Genomic DNA, 18,290 nt, shown 5'->3' on the forward strand with positions numbered 1-18,290 from the left:
TAAGGGTGATAATAAGTGCTGGCACAAGAAGTGTAAGGTCAAATGAAATTTATTTTGACACAATGCCTGTTTGTCCAAGGAAACAGTATCTGTGTACTAAAACCATGCACTAAGAGAAGATAAAATTAACTGCCTCTGAAAAGCTGACATTAAAACAGGACCGATGCTTTCGTGCTAAATAAAGACATCCATTTGTCCACTCTTCATACGTAGGGTAAAATCACAATGGAATGTAAAAGGAAACAGAAGTTAATGAATTTGGAAGAAAGTTGCGTGATGCAAATGCTCCCTTGGGAATAAACAGATGAGGAGCAAGTTAGAGTGTTCTGTGAGATGATGGTCAGTTTCCAGCCCATTCTACAGAATCAATACAGTGTCTTGGACTTACAATAAGACTCACAAGTCATAGATTGACTTGGTCATGTATCAACTTCCACTCAGCACGGCTCTCAATGCCTCTCATCGACAAGCATTGCTGAGCAAAAACCTGTGATCAGAATCTGCAACTGGAGTGTATTACTGCCCACACTTAGACTGGCAGGGAAACGGAGCGGACAGCCAACAGCAAAAAAGCGTCATCACTTTCAGGAGACTATATGTCAATTCCAGAATTGATTTCCAAAGTCAAAACTGAAACTGCCATCAGAGGCTTCCTCTGAAATTCCATTTCATAGATGAGGTTTGTTTCAATGAAAATTAACATTCTGCACAAATCATAAAGGTCCAGAGAATCATGTTAATGTGCAACCTTCTTTTTGATGTGCCTTTCTCATGGGAAAATATGTGAAGAAATAGAATAAGAAACAAAGGGAACAATAAGCACTAGGAAATATCATTCACTCCTCCTGTATTGACTGAGCTAGGCACTCTTCCAGGTGAACAAAAATGGTCAAAAATCCCTGCCCTCCTAGAGCTTACATTCTACCAAGAGGAGACAGAAAATAAGCAAATAAGTGTGACATGTACAGTATATAAGAAGGTGTGATATGCAATGGAGAAAGAAAGCATAGAAGGCAAGGAGGTATTTGCGGGAAGTGGGGCTGCATCAGACAAGCTGATGTTGCAATCAGGTAGAAAAGTGTGCTTTATTAAAGCACAGTTTTCTGATGTCATCATTCCAGAAGCGCTTGCCATCTGGGCAAAGGGAAGACAAACAATTGGCATCCAATTCCTGTTTGTGTTTTGACCTCTTTGAGCTAGTAATCAAAAACTATACAAAGCAGGATGCTTGGGAGACATTCCCCAGGCCCCTGCCTCAATCTAGGAACTTATTTGATGAGCCAGAAAGATAAAACCCTGACTATAAGAATAGCTAACATTTACATAACTTTTTCTGTGATCATCAGGCACATTCTAATAGCTTACACATGTTGATTAATCTAATCCTCATGTCACATCAGTAATGTATGTCTATCATCCCATTTTTAAGATTAAAAGACCAAGACAGTGAGGTTCACATTCTGGCTCCACAGACTGTGCTCTTAACTACCACTGTACAGCAGCATATGCCTGCATCTAATGTTCTAACTGATGTTTCCATTTGGACAGCAAACAGGCAACATGAAATTAATGTGCTCAAAATAAAACTCTGGATCCTTAATACATCTTCCCTCCCCTCCTTTTCCACCTCTGCACACCTGTTCCTTATCCAGGCTTCCAGAACTATCTTTATAAATAGCACACCCTTCACACAGTTGCTCAGACCCAACACGTAAGCCTTGATTTATCTGTTTCTTTCACACCCTTCATCTGATCTGTTTAAAAAGCCTGCAAAATATTTTTCAAAACCAGCGACCTCTAATCACTTCCAGGCCGCTGTCAGGTCTCACCTACAGGACCAGAACAGCCTTCTAGCTAGTCTCTCTGCTTCCCTCTTGCTGCCAAGAGTCAGTCTCCCTCCCTGAAGTAACAGTGATTTTTGAAATGTAAATCAGACCATACCATGCCCTTGCTCAAGTAAGTCAGATGGCTTCTATATTAGTCAGGGTTCTCCAGAGAAACAGAACCAAAATGATGTATGTATGTATGTATGTGTATGTGTGTGTATGTGTGTGTGTGTGTGTGTGTGTATGTGTATGTGTGTGTATTTATATATATATGAAGAGAGAGAGATGAGAGAAAGATTTATTTTAAGGAATGTACTGATCAAGTTGTGGAAGGTGGCAAGTCCAGAACCTGCAGGGTAGGCTAGCAGGCTGGAATTTCCAGCAAGAACTGATGTTGTAGTCTTGAGTCTGAAGGCTGGAAGCTCAGGCAAATTTCTATGTTTCAGTGTGGAGGAAGAACCCCTTCCTCTTCAGGGAATCTCCATCTTTTCTCTTAAAGCTTTCAACTGATTGGACGAGGCCCACCTGCATTATGGAGAACAATCTGTTTTACTCAAAGTCTACTGATTTAAATGTTAATCCCATCTAAAAGATACCTTCACAGCAACATCTAGACTAGTGTTTGGCCAAACAATTCGGCACCACAGACTAGCAAAGTTGACACATAAAATTAACCATCACAGCTTCCCATTACATTCAGAACAAAACCCATGGCCTACAGTTTTTTTCCTATCCTTACTCTCTCACCTTCTCCATTTTTTGGATCACCTGGCCTTCTTTCTATTCTGGGTACCTGACGTGCTCCTTCATATCTGCAAAATAAATGCTTCCTTTTGTTGTCACTGTTGTTCCTTGTACATGGAATGCTCTTCCCCTAGAACTCCAGGTGGCTCCCTCCTTCACTTAATTTAGGCCTCTGCCCCAACGTCACCTCCTCAGGGAGGCCTTTGCTGACCTGCTTATCTCAAACAGACCAGGGCTCCTCTCTCTATCTGCCTTCATAATACTTCTCAGTGCCTGGAAGCATGTTATGTGCTTGTTTACTGTCTCCCTCTAACCTACCAGCGTGTTTTACTTAAACATTTAAAGTGCTCATTTTATTCATCATATGGTCAAATAGTTTCTGCCATATTGTAGGTGTTCAATGAATGAAGCTGAATGAATGATGAACATCGTGAAAGTACATTTTTTTATCCTTTGGTAGAAAGGAACTGTGGAAATATCAAGAAACATTAATATCACTTTTTAAACATTTATAATGTAAATAAAACTATAAAAGATATTATTTTTTCGCTGTAATTTATACGCTATGTAACATTCTTTTTTTTGTTATAGTTGTTTTTATCTAAGGTTCTTGCCAATTTTTTGTTAGTGATTTTTTTTTTTTGAATTTGAGGCCACAACACTCAATGTTCTTTTCCTCCTAGAACGTTATGCTTGGATCAACCCACCTAATCAAAACACCCTGTACTGAAAAATCACACTTTTAAAAATCATACAACACTAAGTTATACAGCAGCTCTCTAGAACTTATTCATCTTATATAAAACTCTAGAGTATATAGTTAACAATACAGTACTATGCACTTAAAAACTTGTCAACAGGGTAGATCTCACACAAAGTGTTCTTACCACAAAGAATAATAAAGCAAGGGAATACAAGAGTGCTTTTGGAACTAATAGATATGTTTATTACCTTGTTTATGGTGATGGTTATCACAGGTGTATGCATATGTCCAAACTCATCAAATGTATACATTTAAATTCATGCAACTCTTTGCATATTAAGTATATCTCCATAAAATTTTTTAAAAAATCAGTAACCTCCATTCCTCCACAGAACCTTGACCTCCACGCTGGCTGAATTGCAGCTCTGCCTGTGTACCACCCACCCCTTTCTTTGTCTGAGTATTGTCAATTGTTGTAGCCCATTATATATCTTAAAAACAGCATTCAAGCCAGGATTGGTATTTAGAAAGAAGGATGGGAAGATCAGTGGAGTCAATATTTAAAACTTATTTATATAGTGACTAATAGTTAATGTTTTCAAGGAAATTGCTATCATCTCATTATGTGAGTCATCCAAGAGGATTTTGAGTGTCCTTACTTCCAAGTCTGCAAATTAGATAACAAAGAAAAAGTTAGTGCTATCACTTTCTGCACTGAGTCAAAGAAATATCTTCAGAAATTCGGAGGGAAATATTTAAATTTACTGTTTGATTCCTCATTGTTTGGCAGAGAAGGCCATTACTGGGAATTTTATAAGCCAGATGTCTTTTCCCTCACAATAAATAGAGATACAGAGATTTCAGTGTCTGTTTATGGTCACAAAGATGGTCCCTTTGTAGAGTCAAAATTCAAATTCAGGATGTTCTGACTCCAAGCCTGTGTTCTTCTCAGTGACTCAGCCACCCCGGGGAAAGAAGCCCCACAACTCCAGGGACTCAATCCAAGTTCCACAAGTGGATGCTGAACACCTAGTCAGAATCTGCAACCTCTCACTCTCAAGAACATTTTCAGAAGGGTTTCTACCACCAGCTTATACTGCAAGAATCTCCAGCATCCCAGGGAGGCCCTTAGATTCTATGCCTGTAAGATGACGGAGGAGTAAGATAGGGAAGTCTTTGGGGAGCCCAGCAGTTTCCCATGTCCCTGCTACCAGGGCTGTGGCCACAGGACAGAGCCCTCTCCCCACAGGGCCTAAGGATTGGATCCTCAGTGTGCACTTAGACAAACCACTTGTTGCTCAAGGAAGAGCTCTGATTTCCAGCATGTCACTCATCCAAAATCACTCGAACATTTTGTGAATATTATGCTTTCATGTTTCCTCCAGGAATAGAAAAAAATACGTATATAAATAAATGAAGTGGGCATTTTATTTATAAGTGGGCATTTAGTTTATAAAATAAATTACAGTTCCAGAAAGAATTCCACCAGCAATCATGTGAACCATGTGAATTTCAGGCACCAACCTCTCTGAGCCTTACTTTCCTTAGTTATAAAATGACAAGATTGGGATTCTATAAAATCCACACCAGCTCTAAGAGTCTGTGAACGAAAATCAATTAAAGCCCTTTTGTTTTCTTCTCAAATTTCACTTCACCTTGTTCACTTCAATTGTTTCTCAGTTAAATACAATAATATTCTACTGAAAATAAGATCTTACCCCACCTTTAAAAAAAATGCATCTTGTCTTCCCATTTTGTGTCTCCTCTTTGTACATCCCAGCAGTTGCCATTCAAGTGCTGCTCTATTTTGTGCTGAGTTTTATTTCCTTCAGCTTTCCTCTTTCTTGGAACAGCAGGTGCCAGAATAACAAGGCAGTGTGAAATTTATGGAAACAATGTGTTTATACACTAGGCTACCTTGTCTAAAATGTAACACTCTTGGACTCTAAATCAGATGTCTTGCCATATGTTACAAGGTACAAAGAATACTGTACAGGCTAGTACCTACCATTTTTTGCACAAAGGTATGGGGTCCCAAAATTACTCTTGTGAAATACAAAAATTTCTATGAATCCTTTTGCTGTACCTTTATGGCAACCAAAACACTCAAACTGAGATTATTCCCTGTTTACATTACAGAGTATTTAATAAAGTCCCAAATAAAAACTGGTCACAGCAATAAGAATCCTTTAATTTAAGCATATTAAAACATTTGAATCATACTGTAATTTCTCATAGAGGTGGACTATAAATTTCAATTCTTTTTTGAACAAATAAGACATTTCAAGATTACCACATTTCCTTGAGAAATTTACTTTGTGATTGTTTCTGTGAGAGCCCTCTCTCAGATAAATTTGTTTTATTTTAATTAAAGTTGAACAGAAAATTTTTTGTTTTAAGCTACATATCTGACCATATAGATATCTCCTGTTTGATTCTACTGAAAGATATGGTTTAATTTCTCCTGGATTTGAGATATTAGCCATTGTTTGCTACCCACCCACAATCAGTATTAGGAAAGCTGACAAGGTAATTGTATTTTCCTGTTTTCCTACATTTGACATTTCCACTTCTCCCTTCCTTGTGAAACCATTAAGTTTGCATGTTCCAGTGAGGGCATAATAGAAATAGTCACTCCCTTCAACCAATGCTCTTACAGTGTAGATGGATTTATTTTAAATCTAATTCCTGGACTTCCCTGGTGGCACTGTGGTTAAGAATCCGCCTGCCAATGCAGGGGACACGGGTTTGAGCCCTGGTCCAGGATGATTCCACATGCCATAGAGCAACTAAGCCCGTGTGCCACAACTACTGAGCCTGCGCTCTAGAGTCCACGAGCCACAACTACTGAGCCCACATGCCACAACTACTGAAGCTCACGTGCCTAGAGCCCATGCTCTGCAACAAGAGAAGCCACTGCAATGAGAAGCCCATGCACCACAACAAAAAGTAGCCCCTGTTCGTCGCAACTAGAGAAAGCTCGAGCGCAACAACAAAGACCCAACACAGCCATAAATAAATAAGTAAGTAATCTTTAACAAATAAATAATTCTAATTCCTGCATCATGGGCTTCTTATCGGCAATGGTAACATAACGAATCAAGTTCTCTACAAGAACTTACCCTTGGGTGCCACCCACAAAGCCTGCATAATGCATCAAAATCAGTACATTTACTATCAGGTATTTCACACTAGGCACCCTGGTGAACACCAGAGGTAAAGCTGGAAAAGACACATTTCTTGTTCTCCATGAGTTTGTTATAATTGTAGGACCTGAGGAAGCCGTCTCTATTCCAAAATATTCCTCCAAATGTCCTGACCGTGGGTCTGAGATTCCCATGCTCCTCGTTCTTCTGGAGTGAGGCATGGAAAGCACTGTGGGGGACACCAGTACACAATCTCCTTAACACTTGATATGACCCTTGTAGACTAGGGCCCAGGAGGATCAACCTATGGACAATCTCAGTATTCTCTAACCCAGTTATCCCCAACTCTGCTGATGATTAGAACCACCAAAAAGATTTTTATTAACTCAGGAAGCTGGACATGGAGCCCAGGGATCTACACTTTTCAACCAGATCTGACTATAGCTCTCTTGCTGTTCTCTGGCTTTCCCTCCCCCACTTCTCCTCCTCCTCCTCCTCCTCCTCCTCCTCCTCCTTTCTCTTCCTTCTTCAAATAAATAACAGAAAGAAAATATGAAAAAAGTGTTCTCCTAAAATATCTTACAGGTGAAGATTCTGAATGTGATAGCCAGAACTGTCCTGCACTTACACAGTTTAACTAATTCATTCATACACATCTTAGTCACTGGGAATATTCAGATTAAATGTGTAAAAGGCTCAAGAAAACCTGGTAATTTTATTTTATAGAGATGCTAAGCAAAAGCCTTGACTGTCTTCATGTGAATGCCTTATCACAAGCAGACACAGGGGATGTGGAGTGCTTAGGTAGTCCTGCACACGGGTAACTTGAGATATTTGTAATACTCGTTACATTTACATTCTAACAAATAGTTATGGCCCTTTAAATATCTTCTCTGTTATTTCAGACACAATTCACTTACATATATGTGTGTGTGTGTGTGTGTGTGTGTGTGTGTGTGTGTGTGTGTATGCTTGTGTATTTCTGAGAGGTCTAAAGGGATTTCTCAAGGATTTTTTTTTAATTTCCATATAATTCTTTCAGCAACTGCTTGGTTTTTAATAACATTTCTTAAGTCACACTTTACAAAGGTTTATGACCTTTAACCCAGATTTTAAGGTTTTATGACTTGAATATACATTGAATGAAGGCATCTGGGATTTTGTTTTATTTGCTTTGTCTCTCCAGAAAGCAATATATGCAGGTAATTATTTTAGGAAACATTCTACTGTCATTTATTTTATTGCTTACTTATTTTGGCTTTGTCATATTGCTTCCATATCTTCAAGTCTAACTGCTAATTATCCTTTCCTCAAATATCTTAGGATTAATTTAAAACAAAGTTGATACCTCATTCCCTTCCATCTCATGTACTTTCTTTTGCATAGCAAATATTTATTCCATTGATAAGTATTATACTCAATCTAAATCAAATTGCCATTACAAACTAGGTATGCAAGTCTACTATCTTAAGATTACTCTGAATTATTTTTCTCTTTTATAAAAGAATGTTTTTCATCTCTCCAAAACCTGTCAAATCATATTGTCTTAAACACTTTGGAATTTTTTTTTGGTAGTCATTAACACTTTGCAGGAATCTTATCATGAAAAGAGCTCTCTCCTGATCTGGGAATAATCTTAATCAATTACTTTGATTAAAAGGTAATTTAATCAATTACTTTGATTAAAAGGTAATTAAATCAAATTATATTGCTTTTTGCCCCCTTCAATTTCTTTCAAATATTTTTTCTCATCCAATTACTAAAAGTAATGTAATGTAAGTATAAGGAATTGTAAACTATTTTGTCCCATTATTTTGAGATCAATAACAATAGGCTAGACATAGCATCAGGTTCATATTTGTTTCTTTTAAGTGAAATGCTCTATTGAAGTATAACATATATAGAAATGTCAACAAATATAAAGTGTATTGGGACACTGATCAAAAAATATAAAACAAGAGGGCTTCCCTGGTGGCGCAGTGGTTGAGAATCCACCTGCCGACGCAAGGGACGCAGGTTCGTGCCCTGGTCCGGAAAGATCCCACATGCTGCGGAGCGGCTGGGCCCGTGAGCCATGGCCACTGAGTCTGTGCGTCTGGAGCCTGTGCTCCACAACAGGAGAGGCCACAACAGTGAGAGGCCCGCGCACCGCAAAAAAAAATAAAAAAAAAAAAACAACTATATATATATATATATATATATATATATATATATATATATATAAAACAAGAAAGGAACTACAAAATAAAAAACAAAATGTGTACTGGTTGATGGATTTTCAATCTCAAATGTAGTGTTCAGTACACTATCAGGTCCTCAACAAACACTGGCAACTCCCTGTCCTTTAGCCACACATTTTCTCTGAACTTTACATTAACCCAGTAAAGACATGCTTTCTACTTGGGAGAGCCATGTGCAGAGACTGAAAACGTGAAAGAGTGTCTTCCTGAATTAGGCACTATGGTCATGTTGCCCAAGTGTGAAAATCACTTTTTTAAAAACCCTTTTGGGGACTTCCCTGGTGGTGCAGTGGTTAAAAATCTGCCTGCCAATGGAGGGATACGTGTTCGAGCCCTGGTCTGGGAAGATCCCACATGCCATGGAGCAACTAAGCCCATGCGCCACAACTACTGGGCCTGCGCTCTAGAGCCCACGAGCCGCAACTACTGAAGCCTGTGCACCTAGAGCCCGGGCTCCGCAACAAGAGAATCCCGAGCACCACAACAAAGAGCAGCCTCCACTCGCCGCAACTAGAGAAAAGCCAGCGCGCAGCAACGAAGACCCGACGCAGCCAAAAAATTAATTAATTAATTATTTTTAAAAATCCTTTTGTACAGCTCCTGGCTGTGAGAAGACAACAGCTATAAGAGCTGGAATCCGGGTCTTGAATCCTCTATAGGAGTCCCCCCTGAAATTCACTGAGTTTAGAAGAAATGGTATTGGAGTACCTACTGGAAGCCAGGTCCAGTGCTAGATAATGGGAATACATTTCCCTTGGGGCCTTTTAGAGTTAGAAGGAATCCAAACCACATGGGGGTAGGAGGGATACTCCACAGCAGTGTTCAAGTTATGCATGGAGCAGAGAAAAGGGCACTTATGCTTGACTGGAGAAGTCAGAAAGATTTGCTGAGGGAGGAAACTTGTAGGGGGCCTACAGCGTCATCCACCCCACCAGTGATAACTCCTGAAAGGCTTGCAGCCTCTCAAGCGAGGCCTACCTTGCTCACCAAACCACAACGGACCTCTAGATTAAAAAACCCAAATTCTTCCAATGGTAACTGAACACCCTAGTTAGCATTCAATGTGTTTCTGATGATCTTTCCTTCAAGCAACACTAGTTTTCATCTCCTCTGCTTATTCTTTCTTCTGTGTTGCCACCTAAAATACCTTCCCTTCCACTAGCCACTTACTCAAACCCTCTATTTTTTTTCACAGTCTGGCTCTAAACTTACTTCCTCCAAGAAGCATCTGTCTACATACAAATACTTCCTTCCCTATGATTTTCTCGTCTGTGACACTGTCATAAATGTGTTCAGATGTTATCTTGAAAGTCTCTGTTGTCTAAGAGCACCTTATCTCTCTACAGGGATTAAATTTCAAAAGGCAATGAAAGTAGGGTTCTAGAAGACTGTTCAAAAAGCAGGAGGTTGTGAGAGCAGTACCTCCCCTCCCTTACCCTCAACTTTCCCTGGGTAGTGTAGCAGCTACTGGTTTCTTGTTTTAAGTGAAGATACGTTCCCTCTATCCCCAGAATCTATGCTGGGGAGGAGCCCTCCAGCCTGAGGCTGTGAAGCATTTAATAAAAGAACATCAGGAAGTCAGTGGCTCCATTTAACAGCCCAGGTTCTCCAGATACAGGGAGGGTGGTCTCTGGGGGACTGTCCAGAGCTAAGTTGTATTAGTTTCCTAGGGCAGTAGCAACAAATTACTACAAACCTGGTAGCTTAACGGAAATATCTTCTCTCACAGTTTTACAGCCCAGAAGTCTGAAGTCAAGGTGGACTCCCTCCAGAGGCTCCAGGTTGATAATCCATTCCATGTCTCTCCTAGCTTCTGATGACTGCCAACAATGTTCTTCCACGGCTTGTGGCTGTATCACTCTAGTCCCTGTCTTCGTGGTCACATTGCCTCCTCCCCTCCTCCCTGTTTCTCTGTCGAATCTCTCTCACAGGTGTTTCTTACAAGAAATTTATCACTGCATTTAGAGACCACTTGGATAATCCAGAATGACCTCTTCATCTCATGATCCTTAGCTTAATTACATCTGCAAAGACTCTTTTTCCAAATAGGACTACATTCACAGTTTCTGGGAATTAGTTCTCGGACAGCTTTTTGCAGGCCACCATTCAACCCACTGAGAGTATCAGGATAACCTAATTATCTAGATGATTACCATGATAACCTAATGTTGTCACTAACAGCGGTGGTTTACAAAGCATGCTCATCATTTAGATGAAGTATAGCAAATCATTAAGTTACCTCCTGCTCCTGAGCTATTGAAATTGTTCAAGGAGAACTGCTAAGTGCTTTGAGGAAAAAAGATGAATTAAGTCTTCTTTCAAGGATATTATAATTCAGTAGGAAAAACAAACATGTACACAAGTGCAGGGAAGTTGAACGAAGGTGAAAATGCAATGCTTTGCAAAGAAGAGTAGGGGGAGAGTAAAGACCACTCGTTCCTTTTTCCTCTATTTCTTCCTCAACATTACTCCTTCTCACAAGCACTCAACACCTTATGTGTATCACAAATGCCCCATTAGCTGATGTTTTGGTTCATTTCTTTCATGGACACCAAAGGCAAGTGGACACCTTTGCTAAATGTAATATTATGGAGTTCTCATGAACCCAAAATCTGTCATATTTAAAATAGAGATTACATTAAAAAAATACAGTAACTGCCCGATAAACTCGCAAATGAAAGCTGTATATACGCTTTAGTATTGTTTCAAACTTATTTTCTTTAATAACGTGAGAGTCTACAGACTATATACAGTTGACCCTTGAACAACACAGGGATTAGGGGCACTGACCTACCATGAAGTCAATGCAAAGAGAATATCTATCCATTCTATACCTTGCCCCCCCCCCCCGGCTCCCCATATACAGAGAGCACTTCCTAAGTGGAAAAATGAGCACTTCCTAAGTGGACATTAGCGAAATTCCAGGAATTCACCATGAAGTAGGGGGTCACCAAAAGTCTAAGTCAAGCAAAGGCTTATTAGGAGAGATGAGGTCTAATTAAAGTGAAAAAGACAAATGAAATTGTGAGATATATATAAACCATTTCTATAAATTTCTTACAGCAATTTATCTAGACTCCCTGAGAATAAATATTTACATACTCTATGGTTGCTACGAAGTCTTTTCCTGAAGTTATTTTTTCCTATCACCACTAAGAGGACGTGACGTGTTCCAGAGAAATAAACTCGAGAATCAGGCATAGTTCTCTTGTATCAGGCATCTAATTTAATGCTATCAGGAAAATCTAAGAAGTATGAGGTTCTCTTGAAACATCAGGGATACAGAAGAGAAGATGCCTGTTTCTCTTCACTTCTGTGTTTAAACGCAAACCAGTGGACGAAACTGTCCTCCTTAAAGTGATCAAAACACCAGCAGGATGGGACGCTGGCTTGTCAATCAAGATGCCAATATCTTGATACCAATGCCCCTATCTTGTACTACAATCTTTTGGCCAACTTTTGGTTTCAGTTTCCTACTAAAAGAAATAACCGCAGTGGAACACAGAACGTTCAGGAAAATCTTACTAAAGAGATTCCAGTCCAAGCCGGTGACCTACACACCAAACCTGCAGCTACATATGGAACAATTTCCTCTTGGAAAAAAAAAAAAACCTGAAACCTGGCTGAGCAGCGCCTACGCCGCAGGCGAAGGAGAAAAGGAGCAGGTGGGAGAGGCCAGACGCGGATGGCCATAAGCACCGCCCCTGGGCGGCAACCCACAGTCACAGGAGGGAGCTCAAACCCTGAGCTTCTCCCTGAGGAGTGAAGGCTCTGAACCCCACGTGGGACACCCCCAACCTTTAAGACCTGCACCTGAGACATGAGCCCCCAAAACATCTAGCTTTGAAAACCAGTCACTTCACGATACCTGCCCTACAGTCCGAGAGACAGCTCTGGAAGGCCCGCGCTCAGACTCACCAGCCCTGGGTCCAGCGCGGAAGCCGCCTCCAGGGATGCCCCAACGGCTGGGGGAGAGGCTCTGTTTGCTGGTCCTGAAGCACCGGCCTGAGGGGCAGGCCTCTGATTTAACACATTTGGGAGACTGCTGGTGTTCTCTGCGAAGGAGGCTGGAAGGCAGCATCTCTGTGCCCTCCTTCCAGGGCCAGGATCTCTCAGGAGGGAGTTTTCACACGTGTCAGGTACCCGGTTTTACGTCAAGGGCCCCAGTTTTATGTCAGACGCCCGGTTTTACCTCTGGTGTCCCAGCATTATGTCAGGCGCCTGGGGAGTCTGGTGCCCAGGTTTACATCAGGTGCCCGGTTTGACACAAGGTGCTGGGTTTTACATCTGGTCCCCCCGCTTTACAACTGTTGCCCCTGCTTCTCGTCAGGTGCCGTGGATTTACGTCAAGTGCCCCAGTTTTACGACAGGTGCCGGGTTTTATACCAGGCACCCGGTTTTTACCTCAGATGCCAGCTTTACGTCAGGCACTGGTTTTACGTCAGGCGCCCGGTTTTACGTCAGGCGCAGAGCTTACGTCAGGCGTAGGGCTTATGAGAGGCGCCCGGTTTTATGTCAGGCTCCCAGTTTAACGTCGAGTGCCCGGGGTTTACATCAAGTGCCCCAGTTTTATTGCAGGTCCCAGGTTTACGTCAGGCACTCAGTAATACGTTAGGTGTCGTGGTTTTACATCAGGCGCCCGGGCTTACGTCAGGCGCCAGTTTTACGTCAGACGCCCGGTTTTACGTCAGGCGCCGGCTTTACGCGAGGCACCGGGCTTACGTGACGCACCGGTTTTACGTCACGTGCCCCTGGGGTTTACAACAAGTGCCCCAGTTTTACGACAGGTCACAGGTTTACAGAAGTAACACGTCAGGTGTCATGGATTACATCAGGTGCCTGGTTTTAGGTCAGGTGCCCCAGCTTTACAGCTGATGCTCCGTTTGTTTGGGGTTTCTTTCTTTTTTTTTTTTTTTTGAAGTAAAACTTTTATTATTTGCAGTTTACGAGAATATTTAAAAATAGTCAAAAGAATCTACATACAAACTAATAGAATTAGTAAATTATTTTAGCTAGGTAGGTCTCTGGATAGATGAAGAGGCAAAAATTGTATTTTCATACACCAACACCAAAAAATTTGCAAGTGCAGTTTAAAATGAATTCCATTACAGAGCATGAAAAAATATTGGATATCTAAGGAAATAAGTAGATCCCCCTTATTTGTGGAGAATATGTTTTAAGACAGCAGTCCCCAGCCTTCTTGGCACCAGGGACTGGTTTTGTGGAAAACAATTTTTCCACAGATTCGGGGGGAGGATTCGTTCAGGCAGTAATGCCAGCAATGGGGAGCCATGGCGAGTGGCAGATGAACCTTCACCCACTCACTCACCCGTTGCTCACCTCCTGCTGTGCGGCCCAGTTTGTAATAGGCTGTGGACCTGTATCACAGCCCGGGGGTTGGGGACCCCTGGTTTAAGACCTCCCCCCTCCAGTGGATGCCTGAAATCAAGGATAGTTCGAGACACTATGTATAAAGTTTTTCCTACACATATGTACCTCTGATAAAGTTTAACTTATAGTTACAGTAAGAGGTTAACAACAGTAACTAATAATAAAATACAACAGTTATAACAATATACCATAATAAAAGTTATATAAATGTGGTCTCTCTCTCTCTCTCTCTCTCTAAATATTTTGTTGTACAAATTTAATACCTTTTCTGTCTTTTAACTAAGCACTTACACACTGTGGCCGTATCTTTTGCAGTTTGAGGTGTGACAGCAAAACTAGCACAAATTTCTTTTTCCTTCACAACTTCATAGACAGAACATTTGTTCTTAGCAACCTCAGCACTTAACTTATTTTTTCCTTTATTAAGTCAAGAGCTTTCACCTTTTCACTTAAAGGAAGAACTTTATGGCTTCTCTTTGGTATATCCGCATTGCCAGCATCTCTACTCGTGCGCTTTGGGGCCCTTGATAAGTAAAATAAGGTTTTCCTGAACACAAGCACTGTGATGCTGTGGTAACCAAGCAGGACCTATGAGGCCTTCCTGGGAAAGACCCCTCCCCCCAAGTCCCCCGCTTTGGGTCCTCTGTGAAGTACCTAATAACAGTATCAGATGAACATTTCCTGAGTTGTTTTACAGATGCTAAAACCACCACCAAGTGGAAGAGGTTAACTACTTGATGACCATGATGAGCATGTAGCCCCCAGACCTACTGGAGCCTCGGGATTAACAACGTTAACCCCTGTGACATCACCTTCTTACCTCACCATCAACCTTTCAGAGAATTGTGCCTGAGCTGATCACATACCCTGAGTGTCCTCTCCTTCACCTTGCCTTTAAAAATGCACCCCTGAAACTCATCAGGGAGTTCAGGTGTTTTCGAACATTAGCTGTCCTGGACTCCTTGTCTGGTTCTTTACAGTAAACGGGGCACTTTCCTTCACCATAACCCGGTATCAGTAGATTGGCTTTACTGTGCATGGGCTAGCGGACCCAAATGTGGTTCAGTAACACAGTAACAGTTGATTTGATAACCAAGAGGGCTACTAGGTAAATAACAGGTGGGACAGAGCAGGAGGGCATGAGATTTCATCATGCTACTCAGAAAGGCATGCAATTTAAAATTTATGAATTATGTCTGAAATTTTTCATTTAATGTTTTCAGACTCTGGATTGGTGCCCCAGTTTTACATCTGGTGCCCCGGGTTTTGTTTTGTTTTGTTTTTAAGATCTTTATTGGAGTATAACTGCTTCACAATACTGTGTTAGTTTCTGTTGCACAACAAAGTGAATCAGCTGTATGTATACATATATCCCCATATGCCCTCCCTCTGGAGCCTCCCTCCCACCCGCCCTATCCCACCCCTCTAGGTCATCGCAAAGTGTGCCCTGATTTTTGAGGCTGCCTCCAGGGGACGCCTCTACATCACCTGGCTCTGGTGGCCATGGGGCCTATGCTTTCAGCCCCACAGCACTGTTTATATTTGCATATTTTAAAATCTACTGCCTGAGGGTCTGGCTTCCAATCAGCCTGAATCTAGGTACTGACTGAGATTCCCCCACTTTGTAACACAGACTGGTCTTGGCAAACCCTCATCTACTAGGAGCCATTAAAAATAAAATAGGCTGTTTGGACAATCACTAAGGTTTGAGAGACAAGAGTGAGGCAGGATTGAACAGTCAGGCTCATCTCCTGCAGGAGGCCACTCCTTTAAGTCTGGATGCTTTATCTAATGCATAGAAACCAACAGAGAGTCAAGCAAAAGGAAGAAACAAAAGAATATGTTCCAATCAAAAGAACAAGACAAAACCTCAGAACCAAACCTTAATGAAACAGAGATAAGTACATTATCTGATAAGGAAAATCTTCCTGAGCACTGGTCAGTGGGATGAAGAAATGGGGGTGGCCAACACAGGCAAGATGGAGAAACACACCAGGAAAAATAAATAAACAAGAAAAATATTAGATACTGAAAAGTACTATGAAGAGTACTACTTATAATAGCATAATAAAATAGTAGTATTAAAATAGAGCTGATATGCAAGGTTTCTAAACCTTGGAACTTGATACTTTGGACTGGATAACTCTCTGTTGGGGGGGTGGGTTTCTTGTGCATGGAGGGATGTTTTCCAGTGTCCCTGGCTTCTACCTATTAGATGCCAGTAATATGACCCCTTCAGTTGTGACTCAAGACATTGCCAAGTGTCCCAGAGGGAGAGAGAAATCGCCCCCAGTTGAGCACCACTGCAATGGAGCCACTAGATGATACCTTTCAGCTCCAAATGTTTATCCTCATAATGAAACCAGAATACTGTACATAATGAACCTGCCCCATCCTCTCTTTTCAACCCACCTTTGTAATGATAGATGCCATCCTCTTCTGTACCTAATTGTAAAGCTTGCAGAACTGTTTGCCTCAATAACATTCCAAACCTGTATTGTAGGAACTGAAAACACCATCAGACCCTGTAAAAAAGATGACAAGGTGTCCTGCACTATTGACATAGTTAAGAACCTCCATGAATAGCGCTTCTAAGCTATTATCTGGAGACCAACAGGAATGTTGAAGAGTTTCTCCACATGAAAGCACTTATCTGCACAGTCATAAAAGATAACCCATTACCACGGAAGGAAATTAAAACTGCAATAAATTTCAAAAGAGAAGAATGAAGAAGAGTAGGTATAAAGGACCAGTAGGAAATCTCAAGTGAGAACATGCTCAACACAGAAAGGGGAGGAGGGCTGTGGAGGCCATGACTGCATTGTATAGGGAGTGACCTGGCACTGCCGGTGAACATGGACACACTTAGAAAACAGATGCAAATACATCAAGAGGGTCTAGAGAGTACTGTTTAGAGAAGGCCTTCTCTCCGTCATCCAAATCATATTCAAATTAAGTTGAAACCATGACAAAGAAAACCTTTGTATTTGATTCTGGCCACTGAGAAACTCCATTTGGAAGATGTTAAATAGCTCATGAAATTAAAACACACACCTGAACTAAAAGTCTAGGGCCGATCCCATAAAATATTTTTAGGACAGAAACTTCAAAAACTCTAGGAAACATGTTTAGTGAGCATAAGAAGAAATCATTGAGCTATAGATATTTATGGCAAGTAAAAATTGGTTTTCATTAGTTACCTTTTCTAAATAATACTCTTACAGATTAAACTAATTTTTAATAGAGAATTGACATGACTCTACTTATCTTACAAGTTTCTCTATTTTACTTCTCTATTATATTAATACAATTTAAAGAAATAAAACACAGGAATCTTGAATTTTTTTTAATTTTATTTAATTTTTGGCTCGTTGGGTCTTCATTGCGGCACGCAGGCTTTCTGGCTTTCTCTAGTTGTGACGAGCAGGGGCTACTCTTCCGGGGGCTACTCTCTGTTGTGGTGCACGGGCTTCTCATTGCGGTGGCTTCCCTTGTTGCGGAGCACGGGCTCTAGGCACGCGGGCTTCAGTAGTTGTGGTGCACAGGCTTAGTTGCTCCACGGCATGTGGGATCTTCCTGGACCAGGGATCGAACCTGTGTCCCCTGCATTGGCAGGCAGATTCTTAACCACCGCACCACCAGGGAAGTCCCAGAAATCTTGAATTTAAAAAAATATATAATGTTAGACCAACTGCTTCCTCTGTTTTTCAGAAGAGCACAGATTTTATCACAGATTTCCCTTAAATAAGAAGTATGGGTTGGAAAGGGCACAGGAGTCAGATGCTTTAAAACACCTCTTCTATCCTTCGCCAGCTACATGATTCTGTTAATTCATTTAATATTGCTGAGAACCAAGTTACTCATATAGAGATTGGATATAACAATTATATACTATTCATGGGGTGGCTGTGAAAATAAAAAGAAATGGCCTATGAGAAAAGGCTTTGCAAACCGTAAAGTTCTATCAAGTGCTGTTTTGTTATCATTTTATCATTGAATTAACATAAAATGTGGCCACAGTGTGGTTTACATAAAACATTCAAGCATGCAGATGACCAAGAGGTCCAGCTTGAAGAAACTTTAGTCAGGCTTCTTCCAGACTATAGACCCTGACCTCCCTTTCCTCAGAGGATTTTCTTTAGAAAACTTATAAATTCTTTCTTTGCCTATTTGATATGTAAATGCTCTTAAAAGCCTCTAACTCCTTGTACCTTCAAGGAATATCTTCCTCCAGGAACTG

At 41.0% G+C, this 18,290-nt stretch overlaps 1 protein-coding gene across 1 annotated transcript in view; it reads right to left on the reverse strand.

Annotated features, from left to right (window-relative positions):
• CNTNAP4 (contactin associated protein family member 4) overlaps positions 1 to 13,004 on the reverse strand; it is a 589,031-nt gene extending 576,027 nt beyond the window's left edge. The window contains exon 1 of the mRNA XM_079907172.1: positions 12,578 to 13,004. The gene's annotated coding sequence lies outside the window, so the exon portion shown is untranslated. The remainder of the gene's footprint in view (positions 1 to 12,577) is intronic.
• Positions 13,005 to 18,290: the final 5,286 nt, after the last annotated feature.

This window comes from Stenella coeruleoalba, assembly GCF_951394435.1.
Source record: "Stenella coeruleoalba genome assembly, chromosome: 20".
NCBI lineage: Eukaryota > Metazoa > Chordata > Mammalia > Artiodactyla > Delphinidae > Stenella > Stenella coeruleoalba.